A 17,218-nucleotide genomic window follows, 5' to 3' on the forward strand; every position below is an offset into this window, starting at 1 on the left:
GAACCGAAAGGAATAACACCAAATGTATATAAGAAAAATACTCAAGTTACACAATAATAAAAAAGGGGGAACAAGAATAACCTTAGGAGGGGATAGAGAGGCAAAGTTTAGAACAGAGGCTGAAGAGCCGGCCCCATATTTGGCCTGTACATATACAGCCACCAAACTAGATAAAATGGATGAAGCAAAGAGGTGCAAGGTGACAGGAACCAGATGTTTATCTCTACTGAGAGACACAGCCAGGATATGGCAAATACATAGGCGAATGACAGCAAAAAAACACTGAACTGAGGATGGGATCCCCGTTGAAGGAATCACAGAGAGGACTGAAAGGCCTGAAAGGGTTTCATACCCCATATGAGCACCAATGCCAACCAACCAGAGCTTCCAGGGACTAAGCTACTACTGATGGAGTTATCCTGGGCTCCAAATTCATTGGTACCAATGAATAACCTAGTAGGGGCACTAGTGAAAGGGGAAGCCCTTGGCCCTGCCAAGGGTAGACCCCCAGTGAACAGGATTGTTGGGGGGGAGTGTGGTAATGGGGGAGGATGGGGAAGGGAACACCCATATAGACGCAGAAGGGGAGGGGTTAGGGGATGTTGTCATGGAAACCAGGAAAGGGAATGCCATTTGAAATGTAAATAAGGAACATCCAATTTAATAAAGATGGAGAAATGTAAATAAAGAAAATATCCAAGAAAAGAAAAAAATAAGGAACATCAATTGTTCACACCTTATAATTAAGTGATTTGATTTCAGTAAAAACTTTCTCTGAAGTACATGTCTCAGAAGCAGCTAACAAAATATCTTTCATGCAATAAAAACTAATGTAGTAAAGATATAATCTACAGATGATTTCTAGTTGTTATTACCCAAAATATTCACAAAGACTTTGAACTATTTTACATTCCAAGTGGAAGAACATTCCCCTGATGCATTTTTACAGGTTAAAAATTTCTACAAATATGTACAACAAAGTACACCATTCTTTATCCTGAAAGGGATAGAAAAAAACCAGTCTTTTAAATCAATTACTATCAATTACTTAGATAATGAAAAGGTAGAGGAAATCCAGGGCTGTAATGGAAATATTTGTTGAATTATTCTATTCCCAGCTCTAAAATCTGTTAACATTCTCTATTTTTTCTAATAGTTTTTTTGTAAAAAAATATGTATGGGATTTCCATGGGATGGCAGAATCCTCTGTATATTTGACCTTTAGCTCTTATATTAGATGATCAAAGCTCATATCATATTTCCTTTGTCAAGTGCCATTGATCTACTCATACAGGCTTATGAGGTAACCATTTTCAAGTAGGGCTCTTGGCATTTCAGCCATGACTTCTGCTTTAATAATGTAAACTGAGTTTTTGTTGTGTCTTGTGTTTTGAAAATTGGCAAAACCTTTTTTGATGACATAAATTAATATATTCCCCTGGAGCATTAACCATTTTACCCCAAATCTCATCATGGATTGTCTCTTGGAACACAGGAATATTAACCTGTGTACCCTACTGTTCTAAAGGATCCCTTCCCTGTAAATTTGTGGGCATGCCGTCTAAGTAAGACCTTAACTTTTATATCTGTCCTTCTGGTCTCACACATTTAATGCATCACATACTTATTTTTCCTGTGATAATTTTCCACTTCTAATTAACTGGGTATAAACCTTTTAAAGTTGCACTTCTGAGTTCCAAGATTTCTGTGTAATCATAGTTACATAAGCTCCTATTTCCATCAAGCCTCCTTCTTAAAAACATTTTACTTCCAATTTTAATTTTGGCTGATTCTTAACATATTTTCCTGTGCTTCCAAACATTTCTGTTCTTTTATCTGCAGTAGCTTTGACCTAGAGCTGGGGATACTGTGGCAGCTGCGCAATCCTACAAACTCTATTGAGTTGTATCTCTACCTTTAACAGACCTTGGATTTAACTTTTCTTTTCAAATCTTGATTTATCGTACCTGGATTCACACTGGAACTTGGATGAATACATTCAATTATTTCCGACAGCAACTCTTCAGTATCTGAGCAAATGATCATAAATTCAATTAGTTATTCTTATAACATTGTGATTTGGGGGAGAAAGAGTAAGACGTTGAGACGTTAAGCAGAACTGTCTGCACCAGCATGCATTAAATTTGCATTAGGTCATTGAGGTATTCCTACCTGCTTACTCTTTCCTTTCTGACAAGAGACAAATGACCTCCACTTTTTGCTATATCCTCCTTATCAGTCCCCATTTTATCTTCTCATGGCAGAAAAATACTCTGGTATCTCTCTTTGACATACACTAATTCTTCCAATGGTAACCCTTGACTTAGCAAATGAACACACCTGAGAGTAGGCTTTCTTTCTGATTTACACCTAGGATATCCACTGCCCTTAGAGATACCTTATTTCCAGTTGTGTGGCAAATGACCAAATTTCCCACAAATAAACACTAGGCACTTTGATATCAAAGACCTATAGGGGTTTTGTTCACAATACTTTTGCACATGACTGTGTTTCCTGTTACTGAATCACTAGGAATAAAGAAATTGGAGATCTCAAGGTATAGAATGATCTTGTATATTAGCAAGATACATAGTAGAACCAATATCAGTTGTATCACTCTACACTCCTAGGTAGGTGGTGCCTGGGCCTCTAATGGTTGAAGAACTTGTTTTTCAGATGATAATTACATTTTCAAACACCATGATCCATATCAAAATATGCCTTGTATGTGATTCTGATATGCTTTTTTTCCACTGTTGAGACTAATATTAGTTTAAAATCATTGAAGAATTTTCCAGGGTTTGTATAATGTTTGTAAATGAAATAGACCTTTCACTGGACTTTCTCCCATAAGATCTTAAAAATGCAAAGCAATACTATTCTTCCTATTTTAGAATAATCAAATAGAATCTGAATTTGGATATCAGAGTACTGCCCTTCACCTAGCAACTATTCTCTGAGTATTTTCATTCCACTTGCTCTGCTTAATAGTTCAATATTCCCAGCTTTGTCACATTTGCCTGTTAACCATTGCATATGCAAATAGACCTCTAGTACTGCTGATGGCAATACTATCCCAGTCTAATTCTCTTTGAGCAAGCAATGATTTATAACATATTTCATTTAAGGCAAGTTCATCACATAGAAAATCATGGCTTCTTTAAAAAAGCTTTAGATGTACCCTTTCTCCAGGATACCATCCTATCTCATCATAAGTTTGTTTTACACCATGAGCAGGCATATTGTAAGCAACTATGGTGAAAGCTAAACTTAATCTGGTAACCCCAGGATGATCTTCTTCTAACTTTACTGTTACGGTTAGTGTGAGTTTAAAACTTTCTTTTCAAAAAAACTTTTTTTAAACAGATTTTCCTTCTTGTTCTATATTTCCCCAAGTCACTACCCTCCAGCACATTTTCTTTTTTTTCCCTCCTGTGGGAAACTTCTATAAGCTGGCTCCTTTATCAAAACTGAGCTTTTTTGATCTCCTTTTCCTGATGCTTCACACTTCTCACAGGATTCCAACAAGGAAAATCTCTTGAGGTCCTTAGGAAATTCTGCCATTCTTTCAGAAAACAGGGAGCAGAGTGACCCCATTTGTTTTCCCATTTCAGGAAACTTTTGCCTCCCAGATCCCTCTATTTACACCCACAATTTTACCAACTGCCCAGCTACTCTGCCAACACTTTTTTGAAACCCAATTTATGAGGGGGAAAAGAAAATAAATCCACATCTGGAATCAAACCAGAGAAATCCCAGCTATAGTAGGAAAACAAATTCGTTTTGGTGTCTTGTAAAATATGCATCTTACTTTCCCTGCCATTTTGCCCATAACATTTGACATCAAATTTCCCTTTCAGCCTAGCCTAGTATTTTGGTTTCTCATATAACTGGTCTTATCTCCTTTGTGGGTTCTTCTTTCTTCATACATCTCTCACTTTCACCACCTTACTGGTAGAGCTGGTATATTCTCCTTTGTGGGTTATTCTTTATTTCATCCTCCTCCACCCCCCTCCATCCTCCTAATACCAGTTAGAAGAAAGAAGTAAAAGGAAAGAGAGCAAAGAAAAGAAAACTCTCAATCTAATTACTTTCTTCTTGTTTCTTCATTAAGCATGAATGCTAAAAAATGAGAACCAAACCCTGAACAACCAATAACAGACAACACAAACCAGCATTCACAGCCCTAGAATTTATATATCCCGTAATCATAGTCAGCTGCTCTGGACAATGTGAAGCAGCCCAATATCATCACATCGGGAATAAAAGTAAAATCATGCTCTTATCACATTTCTGTTTGTAAATGAAGGCAGAATTCCAAAATTCTCAGTACACTGTGTTATGCTTATAGACAAGCTCAATGAAAGATCTTTTTACCAGATGGTTTTCATTTATTTTATAGACAAAAATGGAAATGAGAACTATGAGATGTCTAAGTCATGTATGCTTTTGGTCATTTAAATTTTCCTTTGCTTAATGAGTATTATGAGTCTTACATCATGTTTTTAGAAAGTTTCTTCTTGAAGGAAAGAATTAAACAATGCACCAACACATTTTTCTGTTCTTATATCAATTCGATAAAGTTTTTTTTGTTGGTTTGACAATTTATTTACTTTGGAGATGTTTGGTATCTATCATTTTTATGGCTGATAATTAACTTCCTTGGTTTAAAAAAATTACTTATTTTCAGCAGTGTGTGATTGGATTCCTCACAGTGACTACCAAATACGGATTTCTCTCTAAATTTTAGTAGCAAAAGTACTCTATGGTTAGCAGCAAAAGTGTTTTAGATCCATTTTTATGGGCACTCCACAGCTGTTTATCAAAACAATGACACTTTACATTGTATCTTCTGGAACTATGAAAGCCAGCACACAGGGAGGGAGTTTCTAGCTCTATTCTATTCTGGTTTTTTATTTTTATGTAATGTAGGCTAAGTGTATAGTGTCTTTGGGTTTAGGGCCTCATCATCTAGTTTAGGCATATCCAACAACAGAAGAAATAGACAAGGTGATTTATAAGGCTTGAGGGCTTCATTGGCTTCAGATGATTTCTACAGAGTTAGTTTCCCTATGTCAGTGAGCATCTGCTCTAATTTTTTTTATTTTTGGCTTTTACCAGTGTCTGCTTGTTTGTTTTTAATTCCATAGTTTGGCTTGCAGAAAACACCCTAACTGTTGTTTTCATGGCTACTCTTGTCAATCTATAAAACACACGATGAATTAGCTTTATGCCAAAAGCCATCAAGGAAAGATTATGGCAAGCAAGTGTATTTTCTTGAGATGGTCCACCATTTTCCATGACTGTGATGGTGGGCTCTGAAATTCAGGGTCCCCTGAGACTTCATCCCAGGAGTGCTACTTACTGCTAGTATGTCTTTCCTTTTTCTATTACATAACCTGATGATTCCTGAGGATCAGCCCTCCCTATTGGGCAGATTTCCTGAAGAGTCAATATGAAGAAGTATTTTGATGTAATGATGCATCAAATTTGATTTCATTATTCATAATAACAATTTCATAGAACTCCTACATTGATACTGGTAATCTCAAGCTCCCTATAGAAGAAAACCTATAAATAGAGCTCTGTCAACCTTCATTTGTCTCAGATTAATTGCACTAGGAAAAGAAAGTAGGCTTGGAAGAAATTGGTATCAATGGTAAAGTTCTATTTAGATTAGAAACAAGTACACTAACATGTCACTAAAATTCCTAAACTATAAATGGGCAATTTATTATAGGGAAAATATCAGAAAATAAATCATGGAATAGTTTCACTATGCAAGCTCTCAACATGATAAGACACAAGGTTTATGATTTGTCTCTTCACAAAACCATGTTACTTTATGACATAAATATTATTGCTTTAAAATTATAATGAACTGAGCTGGCACCCGAACCTTGCTGATCCCAGCCCACATCTCCCTGCTCCCAAACCCCATGGGAGAGAGAACTGATCGCCAGACTTCTGGGCACTCCTGAGACTGAAGAGCAGGAGAGACCACTAGTACTGCCTACCTTTGTCCCCATCTCTGGCCCAAGAGGAAACTATATAGGGCCTCTAGGAACAGGAAGATAGGGGCATTCAAACTGCAGGAGACCTGTGGTCCAGACTGTGCCCGGATCTGAAGAGACCCAATAAAAAAGCTGCCTGCACCCAAATCCCAAGGGAGAGCTAGACCTTCACAGGGGCAGACACACCTGGGAAACTAGAGAAGAGTACTCTGTGCCCACATTTCTGAATCTAGAGGAAAATGCCTAGTGCCATCTGGGCCCCCCGCACACAAGGACACACAAGTAGGGGTAGGCCCTTCTGGTTGCTGCCCTCACAGAGAGCTGGAACCTAGCCCCAATGAGTGATTTCAGGCCCGAGACCAGAGGTAAGACCAACTTTTCAGGTCCAAGTGACCTGACTGGTGGACTCAGGACACACATCCACAGAAACAGCTGAAAGCCAGTAGACAGGAACAACTACATGCCTGAAAGCAGAATACTGTGTTCCCATAGCTGGCTAAAAGAAAACAGGAAAACGAGTCAACAGCACTCCTGACACACAGGCCTATAGAACGGTCAAGCCACTGTCAGAAATAGCAGAACAAGGTAACACCAGAGACAACCTGATGGTGAGAGGCAAGCACAGGAACCCAAGCAAAAAAACCAAGACTACATGGCATCATCAGAGCCCAATTCTCCCACCAAAGCAAACACTGAATATCCAAACACACCACAAAAACAAGATTTAGATTGAAAATCACATTTGATCATGATGATGGAGAACTTCAAGAAAGACATAAAGTACTTGCTTAGAGAAATGCAGAAAAGCACAAGTAAACAAGTGGAAGCCCTTAGAGAGGAAACACAAAAATCTTTGAAAGAATTACAGGAAAACACAACCAAACAGGTGAACGAATTGAAAATGAAAATAGAAATGATAAAGAAAGCAAAAGGTGCAGATGGTTTCAGTTCAGAATTCTATCAGAGCTTCATAGGAGACCTCATACCAATACTATCCAAACTATTCCACAAAATTGAAAAAGACGGAGTACTACCGAATTCCTTCTATGAAGCCACAATTACTCTTAAACCTAAACCACACAAAGAACCAACAAAGAAAGAGAACTTTAGACCAATTTCCCTTATGAATATCGATGCAAAAATACTCAATAAAATTCTGGCAAACCGAATCCAAGAGCACATTAAAACAATTATCCATCATGACCAAGTAGGCTTCATCCCAGGTGTGCAGGGATGGTTTAATATATGGAAGACCATCAATGTAATTCACTATATATACAAACTGAAAGATATAAACCACATGATCATTTCATTAGATGCTGAGAAAACACTTGACAAAATTCAACACCTTTTCATGATAAAAGTCCTGGAAAGAACAGGAATTCAAGTCCCATATCTAAACTTAATAAAAGCCATATACAACAATCCAGTGGCTAACATTAAAATAAATGGAGAGAAAATTGAAGCAATCCCACTAAAATCATGGGGTATACAAGGCAGCCTACTCTATCGGTAGTTATTCACTGTAGTTCTCAAAGTCCTAACCAGAGCAATCAGACAGTGAAAGGAGATCAAAGGGATACAGATTGGAAAGGAAGAAGTCAAAATCTCATGATTTTCAGATGATATGATAGTAAACTTAAGTGATTCCAAAAGTTCCACCTAAGAACTACTTAATCTAATAAACACCTTCAGCAAAATGGCTGGGTGTAATATTAACTCAAATAAATCATTAGCCTTCCTGTACACAAAAGAGAAACCAGCTGAGAAAGAAATTAGGGAAATGACACCCTTCATAATAGTCCCAAATAATGTAAAATACCTCGGTGTAACTTTAACCAAGCAAGTGAAAGATTTTTATGACAAGAACTTCAAGCCTCTGAAGAAAGAAATTTAAGAAGATCTCAGAAGATGGAAATATCTCCCATGCTCATGGATTGGCAGGATTGATATGGTAAAAATGGCCATTTTACCAAAAGCGATCTACAATTCAATCCAATCCCCATCAAAATTTCTATCCAATTTTTCATAGAGTTAGAACAATTAGCAAATTCATCTGGAATAAAAAAATAAACAGGAGAGCTAAAATGATCCTCAACAATATAAGGACTTCTGGGGAATCACTATCCCTGAACTCAAGAAGTATTACAGAGCAATAGTGATAAAAACTGCATGGTATTGGTACAGAGACAGACAGATAGACCAATGGAACAGAATTGAAGACCCAGAAATGAACCCACACACCTATGGGCACCTGATTTTTGACAAAGGAGCCAAAACCATCCAATGGAAAAAAGATAGCATTTTCAGCAAATGGTGCTGGTTCAACTGGAGGTCAGCATGTAGAAGAATGCACATCGATGCATTCTTATCACCCTGTACAAAACTTAAGTCCCATTGAATTAAGGACCTCCACATCATATCAAATACATTCAAACCAATAGAAGAAAAATTGGGGAATTATCTCGAACACACAGGCACGGGAGAAAATTTCCTAAACAGAACACCAATGGCTTATGCTCTAAGATCAAGAATCGACAAATGGGATCTCATAAAACTACAAAGCTTCTGTAAGGCAGGGGACACTATTGTTAGGACAAAATGGCAAACAGCAGATTGTGAAAAGATCTTTACCAACTCTACAACTGATAGAGGGCTTAAATCCAAAATATATAAAAAAATCACAAACATAGAGTGTAGGGAGACACATAACCCTATTAAAAATGGTGTTCAGAGCTAAACAAAGATTTCACAGTTGAGGAATGCTGAATGGCTGAGAAGCACCTAAAGAAATGTTTGACATCTTTAGTCATATGGGAAATGCAAATAAAATAAATCCTGAGATTCCACCTCACACCAGTCAGAATGGGTAAGAACAAAAACTCCAGTGATAGCAGATGGTGGCAAGGACGTGAAGAAAGCAGAACACTCCTCCATTTTGGTGGGATTGCAGACTGGTACAACCATTCTGGAAATCAGTCTGGAGGTTCCTCAGAAAATTGGACATTGCACTACCTGAGGACCCAGCTATACCTCTCTTGGACATATACCCAAAAGATGCCCCAACATATAACAAAGATGCATGCTCCACTATGTGCATAGCAACATTATTTATAATAGCCAGAAGCTGGAAAGAACCCAGATGCCCTTCAAGAGAAGAATGTATCCAGAAAATGTGGTACATCTACACAATGGAATATTTCTCAGCTATCAAAAACAATGACTTTATGAAATTCATAGGCAAATGGATGGAACTGGAAAATATCATTCTGAATGAGGTAACCCAATCACAGAAAAACACACATGGTATGCACTCATTGATAAGTGGATATTAACCCAATTGCTTGAATTACCCTAGATGCACAGAACACATGAAACTCAAGAAGGATTTCCAAAATGTAGATGATTCATTCCTTCTTTAGAAGGAGAGAAAAAAACCCTTGGGAGGGGATGGGCAGGCAAAGTTTAGAACAGAGGCTGAAGGAATGCCCATTCAGAGCCTGCACCTCCTGTAGCCCATACATATACAGCCACCAAATTAGATAAGATGGATGATGCAAAGAAGTGCAGGCTGACAGGAACTGGATGTAGATCTCTCCTGAGAGACACAGCCAGAATACAGCAAATACATAGGCGAATGCCAGCAGCAAGCCAGTGTACTGAGAATGGGACCCCCATTGAAGGAATCAGAGATAGGACTGAAAGAGCTTGAAACAGCTTGAGACCCCATATGAACAACAATGCCAACCAACCAGAGCTTCCAGGGACTAAGCCACTACCCAAAGACTATACATGGACTGACCCTGGGCTCCAACTGCATAGGTAGCAATGAATAGCCTAGTATGGACACCAGTGGAAGGGGAAACCCTTGGTCCTGCCAAGGCTCGAAGCCCAGTGAACGGGCTTCTTGGAGGGAGGTTGGTAATGGGGAGAGGATTGGGAGGAGAACACCCATGTAAAAGCAGAGTGGGAGGGGTTAGAGGGATGTTGGCATGGACACCGGGAAAGAGAATAACATTTGAAATATAAATAAGAAATGCCCAATTTAATAGATGGAAAAATTATAATGAACTTATGAGAAAAAATTAACCAATAGTCAGGTAGTATTCTTAATGGAAAAAATTGTGGTGTGAATCCTTGACCCTTATTGACAAATGGCATAAACTATTACCTTAAACTTACTATGACTCACGAAATATAAAGGTAATTTAAAACTATGTTATAAATTATAGATATGGAAATGGTGAGCAACAATAAATTTGTGATGTAAACTTATCTGCTTTACCCACTATTCATGTATCTGTGTTTGCCTTTTTCTCTTTCTTTCTTTCTTTCTTTCTTTCTTTCTTCCTTCCTTCCTTCCTTCCTTCCTTCCTTCCTTCCTTCCTTCCTTTCTTTTCTCACATTGTCTCTCTTTCTTCCCTCTTTTCTATTGTAGCCTTTGAATTTTTAATGAAATCTGAGCTTCCAGCCTGGGTAGTGATATTTCTAGAGTCAATGAGAAAAGAATACAAATAACTAGGTTTCATTTCTCTGGCTGCTATCAATAGGAGATAATTGATAGAAGAAAGAAACTTTTGGCCCCTGAAAAGCAAAAGAGAGTTAAATTGTCATCAACTTTTGGCCCCATTATCCATTGTCATATCCCTTTTTGCCTAACTCAGTTTACACTGCAATGCCAAACCTGATTTTTCACTGCTTTACACCTTGATATATCTATGACAGAGGGTGAACAGGATTTTGGAAGGCTCAATACTGTCCACTTCAAGAAGAGTCAATTGGTTCTTGAGGGCTAAAAGAACACTAATCAACAAACATGACACAGTGTGTGTACTGCATATAAAGATGTCAACATTTGTATCAATTATTTTATTATAAAAATCAGTGTTTTTCAAATTCATGGACGCGAGAGATAAAGCATTTATCCATCTACAACTCAATCATATTCTACAGGTTTTTTTGCCCTCCAAACTTTTAGGTGTTGCTATTTTAGGGGTTCTGGAGATATTGCTCCTTTGAAAGTCCTAAGTGTTTGCCATGTTGTGCTGTTCAATTCTGGACAGTCCTGGGGGCTAACAGAAGTGTTGTAGCATACCGATCCTACTGCACTGATCCTAACATTCCCTGAATTGTACCACAGCTTCTTTTCTTCATCGGCTCTATCTGGTTATTGTAAAAATGATGGACAGAAATCTTCATGTGTAGTATCTCTATTTGCCTGGAGAAAAGATACCCCAGACATGCTGGGAAGGAATTACTGAACATCACCATGGAAAGCACTGTAATTTTCCTATAGTCTTTTGTTCAATTATGTTTTCCATGAACTCTTGGTCAGGCTTTAAAGCCTCCTATAAACTCACTGGTATATAGTATTAGATATTTCTGTGAAAATATCCCTAGCATGCCTGCTGTCATATTCCACTTTGGGTGAATGAAGTAGATCTGTTTTTCTGCATTTCACTGTATACATCCCATCTTGATTGCATGAACATTTAAAGAACTCAACCTAAATAACAATGTAAGATTTTCATATCTGTCAAATCCTTTACTACCTCTCAAAGATCAAATCCCACCATGGGGCTCAGCAAACCTAATGAAGATCCAAACCAGAAAAAAATAACTGTTATATTTGAGTTTTGGTAAATGACTTACAACCAGCATTGTAACCTGGGCACTGACAATCTCCTGTATAACAAAATTTCTTGGTGATGGCTATCCTTTGGGTATTCATGATAAACCCTGATAATTGTAGGAATTGTGGCTGGAGATTCTTAAGGCTTCCCAGTGTCTTCTGTGAGTCAATCCATCCAGACTGGTGTCTTTGTATTGCCTCAGGACATACACAGTGTATAGTTGTATTACTGTTTCTCCAATTCTGGGGAATGTACACTGTCCCATGTGTCCCCATGTCCTATAGCCTTGCAAGCCAGGTATTGAGAAACTTACTTTTATTTTAAAGCCTTCCCAATTCTCAACAGATAAGATATAGACTATTTCCTAAATATCATAATTTTTATGCATTTCCAGTCATGGTGTTGAAATATGTGCTTGATCTGAATATTCTATCATGCTTAACATGTATTCTTATTCCTCTCATTTGAAAACAAAATTGACAGTGTATTTAATTCTGAACTTTTATTTCAAAAGAGGGCTCTTTAGCAAAGAGCCCTTACTTGCTTTTTCCTTCCAAATATGTGAAATTACATGTTGACATCCTTCTAAAATATCTCCTACCTCTTTATTTCAAATCTGAGACTAGTGTTGCACATAACAGAATCCTAGTCTGCTTTTTAACTTTTATTCAATGATTTTTACTCCATCCTGAAGTTTTGTGGGAAAACTCTTTTAAAAAAACCAGCTTTTAAATTTTTATCATCTACAGTAAAGGCACCTAACTTTTTACTATGGTTTATTCTGACTTTTTGTGTCATGATTTACTTGTAGATATTGCCATAAATAATGAGCCATGCATTTTAAGTCCATTTCCATACTTACTAAAACAGTCAACATTCAACAGTATGGAATTCCACCCAATGAAATGTGAAAAAAAATCTTCACACTCAGAATATCCTTGTAATAGGATACCCTACTCTGTGATATCTCCCTCTTCCTTGTGTGTTTCATGACTTATCATAAAAAACATGCAACTGACACTACCAAAAAAGCAGCTCTTTGTTTCATATCACATGGGAAAAGGTACAGACATTGAGTTTGGTATACACAGATGTCCTATCTTCAGATTGATCAGCCTAAATTTGCCTATTTTTAAATGTATATAATGATTCCTTTGCAGATAGCTCTCAGTAGACAAAATGGTATTTAGTGACTTTACAAGAGCACACACAAGAGACCAATTCATTCATGTGACTTAACTTTTGTGAACATGAAAGTTTATTTGATAGTCCTCACAGGACTACGGGTAAGAGGTTACTGATTGAGCCTGGATCATTAAAAATTAGATAGATATATAGCTTAATATTTTTAGCAGCATTTGTATTGACACACACCCAAGTTACATCTTACATCTTCACAAACTTCAATGTGAATCGCCATTGCTAATGTGGTGTCTGAAGCTCCACCAGCAAAGGCAGAGTATATAGGAAGAAAAATTGGGTGAAGGCATTCAGAAACATTCATTTCCAACTGGTTAGATGATGATCATACTGAATCCATTAGAGGATACCTATAGCAAGTAGATGAACTCCTTTGAGAAAGAACTATTGCAAAAATATACATAAGTTTGAGGTTTTAATTTTGAGGGCATATATATATGACATATAGTGATAAATTTCTTTAAGATATTTCCATGGACACATAACACAAGAATTTGCAATTCATGCTCCTCCATCCCAAAATCACATCTGTCTGTTGGTTTTCCTTTACCTACCAGACGATCTTGTTTTCATTTTAATATCACAAATATGTAATAATCTATATATATATAAACTCTCCAAACTATAAAGTAGAAAATCAATTATATCTGTAGAACTGCACTATATCATTCAAAATGTTAATGTTAGACTACATACAACTTATGCCATAAAAACTACAATTCTATTATTCATACCAAATGAAGCACTACTGTGCATGCATACTATAGTCTCAAGTACACTTTTCTACATATCTGTTCATAGATATCAAATACTTTCCCATGCATGGCCACTTTAAATTGATGTATTTCAATCTTTCAAAGCCAGCATAGTGGAAAGGTTGCTGATTCCTTAAGTACTTTCTCTGAAATGTCTGTGTCAGAAGGTACCAACAAAATATCATCCATTTAATAAAACAAATATATTGAGGAGAACATATGCAAACTATTACCAGAGGTTATTGAACAAAAATATTGACATAGAGGTGGACCATTTAACAATCCTGGTAGAAGAGCATTCCCCTGATATAATTTGCAGTTTAAGCCCTGCTACAAGTAGGTAAAATAAAGAAAACCTTTCTTTGTTCTGATCACTAAAAGGGATAGTGGAAAAGCAGTCTTTTATATCCCTTACTATCATTTACTTAGATAAAAAGGTAAAAAAATACATGAATATAAAGGATATATTAGCTGAATTATGCTAGCCTCAGCTCTAAAATCTGTTAATATTCTCAATTTGCAATTTTTTTCATAACAAATACATGGGATTTCCATTGGATGGCAGTTTCCTCTATATATTTTGCCTCTAGTTGCTCTTGTACCAGAAGGTCCAGCTGCTATCATAGTTCCTTGGTCGAGGGCCATTGATCTCCCTATACTGGCTTGTGAGGTAACCTTTTTCAGGGTAAGGCTCTTGACATTTCAGCCATGGCTCCTCCTATAATTTTGAAAATTCAGTTACTGTTATGTCCTGTATTTGGACATAGTGTGGGGTTGTTGACATATATTAATATTTTCCTCTGAAGCATTCACCATTTCTTCGTAAATTTTATTATGTGTGGTTTCTTTTATCACAGGAATATTAACCCACAGACTCCACTGTTGTAAAAGATCCTTTTCCCATAAAATTTTGGACATGTCATTGAAATAAGAACTTAATTTTCACATTTGACCTTCTAGTCTAACCCATTTAACTCATCTTACATATTGTTTTATATGTGAACACTTTGCACTCCCTAGGAATTGGGTATAAACCTTTTAAAATAGCAATTCTCACTTCCAAGATTTATGTGAAATTATAATTACACAAACTCCAAATTTTGACTTAGCCTCCTATTTAAATACCTTTTACTTTGAATTTTAATTTTGGCCTCTGATCAGTAACCTCTGAAAACTAACTCATTTTCCTGTCTTTCCAAACACTCCTGTTCTTTCTCCAGGAGGAGCTTTGCCCTAGACTTGTATCATTAAATTGTATCTATTTTTTCACACATCATGGGTTTAATTTCTCTTTTGAAACCTTAACTTATCATACCTGGATACTTAGTGAAACTTCGAACATTCGACAAATTTTGTAACAACAGCATCAGTTGTGTCTCTAAAGGAAAAAAATGGCATAAATTCAATTAGTTATTTTTAAAACTTTGAGATTATGTGGTACAGAGTAAGATGTTTATCTATTGTTAAGTTTAGAAGTATGCACTATCTAAAGTAGCATACATTATATTCGCATTACTTCATTGAGGTATTTTTGCCTTCTTCTACCTTTCTGACTGACAAGAGTCAAATAGCCTGTATTTTTTGCTGTGTGGCTTCAAAGTAGGTCCCCATTTCATTTTATGACAATAGGAAAAAGGCTTTGGGTATCTCTCTTGAACCTATACTCATTGTTCCAATGGTAACCCCTGCCTTATTAAATGCAAACAACACTAAATGCTTTCTTTCTGAGTTATACCTTGGAAATCCATTGCCTTTACTGATGCCCAATTTGCAATTGTGTTGCAAAGGAACAATTTTCCAAAATAAAAGCACCATGCATTTTGAAACAGGAGAACTATAGTGCCTTGTTTTAAATCTCTTTGCATATTACCATGTTTCCTGTAAGTAAATCACTAGGTATTAAGACATTTTCATTCTCTAGGTATAGGATGACCTTGTATATTAGCATGATACATATTAGAACTAATATCAGTTGTATCCCTCTCCACACCTTCATAGGTGTTGCCTAGGCCTTTAATGGCCTAAGAAATTGTTTTTTCAGAAGATATTCACATTTTCAAACAACAAGATCCTTATCATAAACTGCCTTGAAACTGATTCTGATATGATTTTATTCATTGCTGAGACCAATATTAGTTTAAAATCAGTGAAGGATTCACTAGAGATTGTATTATCTTTGGAAATGAGGTATACCTTTTCCTGGCTCCTGAACTTTCTACCCAAGATCTTAAAGCTACAAAGCAACATTGTTCTTTCTATTAGCATGACCAAATTGAATTTGAATTCGATATCAGAGTACTTCCCTGCACCTAGCAAATTCTCTCTGAGTATCTTCATTCCACTTGCTCTGCTTTATGGGTTCAATAGTCCCAGCTTCATCCCTCTGCCATGTTATCCACTGCAAATGTCAATTGGCCTCTAGAACTGCAGGTGCCAATTCTTTCCACCCTAATTTTCTTTTGAGTAATCCAGTTATATATAATTTGTTTTAATTAAGGTGAGTCCATTACATAGAATATCATTAAAAACTTTTAGATCAAACCTTTCTGTAGGATAACATATCATCCTAAATTTGTCCAACAGCATCAACAGGCATAATTTTTAGTGCTACTGTGAAAGATGATGGTGATCTTGGAACCCTAGGATGACCCTCCTCTAACTCTGTTTCGGTGGATGGTATGATTTTAACACTTTCTTTTGAAACAAGCTGCTTTTATCAGATGTTCCCTCTCCTTGTCAGTATGTTCAAAGCTCTGCCCTCAAGCACATCTTCTTTTTCTTTTTCTGCCTGTGAGAAACTCATATAAACTAACTCCATCATCGTGACTGAGTTGTTTTTTTTTCTGGTACTCCACACTTCTCCTATGATTCCAAAACCAAGGATAATATCTCCAGGTCTCTAGGAAATTCTGTATTTCTTTCAGAAAATGGCGAAAATATTGACCCCACTTGTTTTAACAATTCTTCCATCTTTTACTATTCAGATCCTTCTATTTCCACCCACTTTTTTTTTAACTACTCTGCCATTATTCCACCCCTTTTTGGAAACAGAATATATGAAGAGAAAAAAAAAAACCAAGAACCTCCCCAACCCCCGGGAGCAAAGCAGGGGATATCCCAGCTGTATCAGACAAAATAAATTCTTTCTCATGTCTTTTAAAAATGAAAATGCATTCCTCTTTCTCTGCAATTTTCCCCAAGCCATTTGACCTCACAGTTTCTACTCTGCCCGACATTACATTTTGGTGTCCCTTGTAGCTGGTCTTTGCTCCTTTGTAAGTTCTTCCAACATCTCTCACTTTAAACATCTTATTGTAGCTGATCTTTCTTTCTTACTGGGTTATTCTTTCTTTCATCCTCTACCCCATTTTAGCACTCTAAGGCTAGATAGAAAAAAAGTAAAAATGAGAGAATGCTGAATCTAATTTTCTCCAAGTTTCTTCTTAAGTATGAATACTTCAAATTGCAACTAAACCCTGAATAACTAATAAACCACAAACAAAACTGCATTCAGAGACCTAGAATTTATATGCCCTCTGAAAAGTCCCCATAACTATAAATGTCACATATTGGCAGAAACTGTTTTCAGCTGAAAAGTCACACCCATGCTAGAGCC

The sequence above is a fragment of the Rattus rattus genome, chromosome 1 (assembly GCF_011064425.1).
Source record: "Rattus rattus isolate New Zealand chromosome 1, Rrattus_CSIRO_v1, whole genome shotgun sequence".
NCBI classification, from domain to species: domain Eukaryota; kingdom Metazoa; phylum Chordata; class Mammalia; order Rodentia; family Muridae; genus Rattus; species Rattus rattus.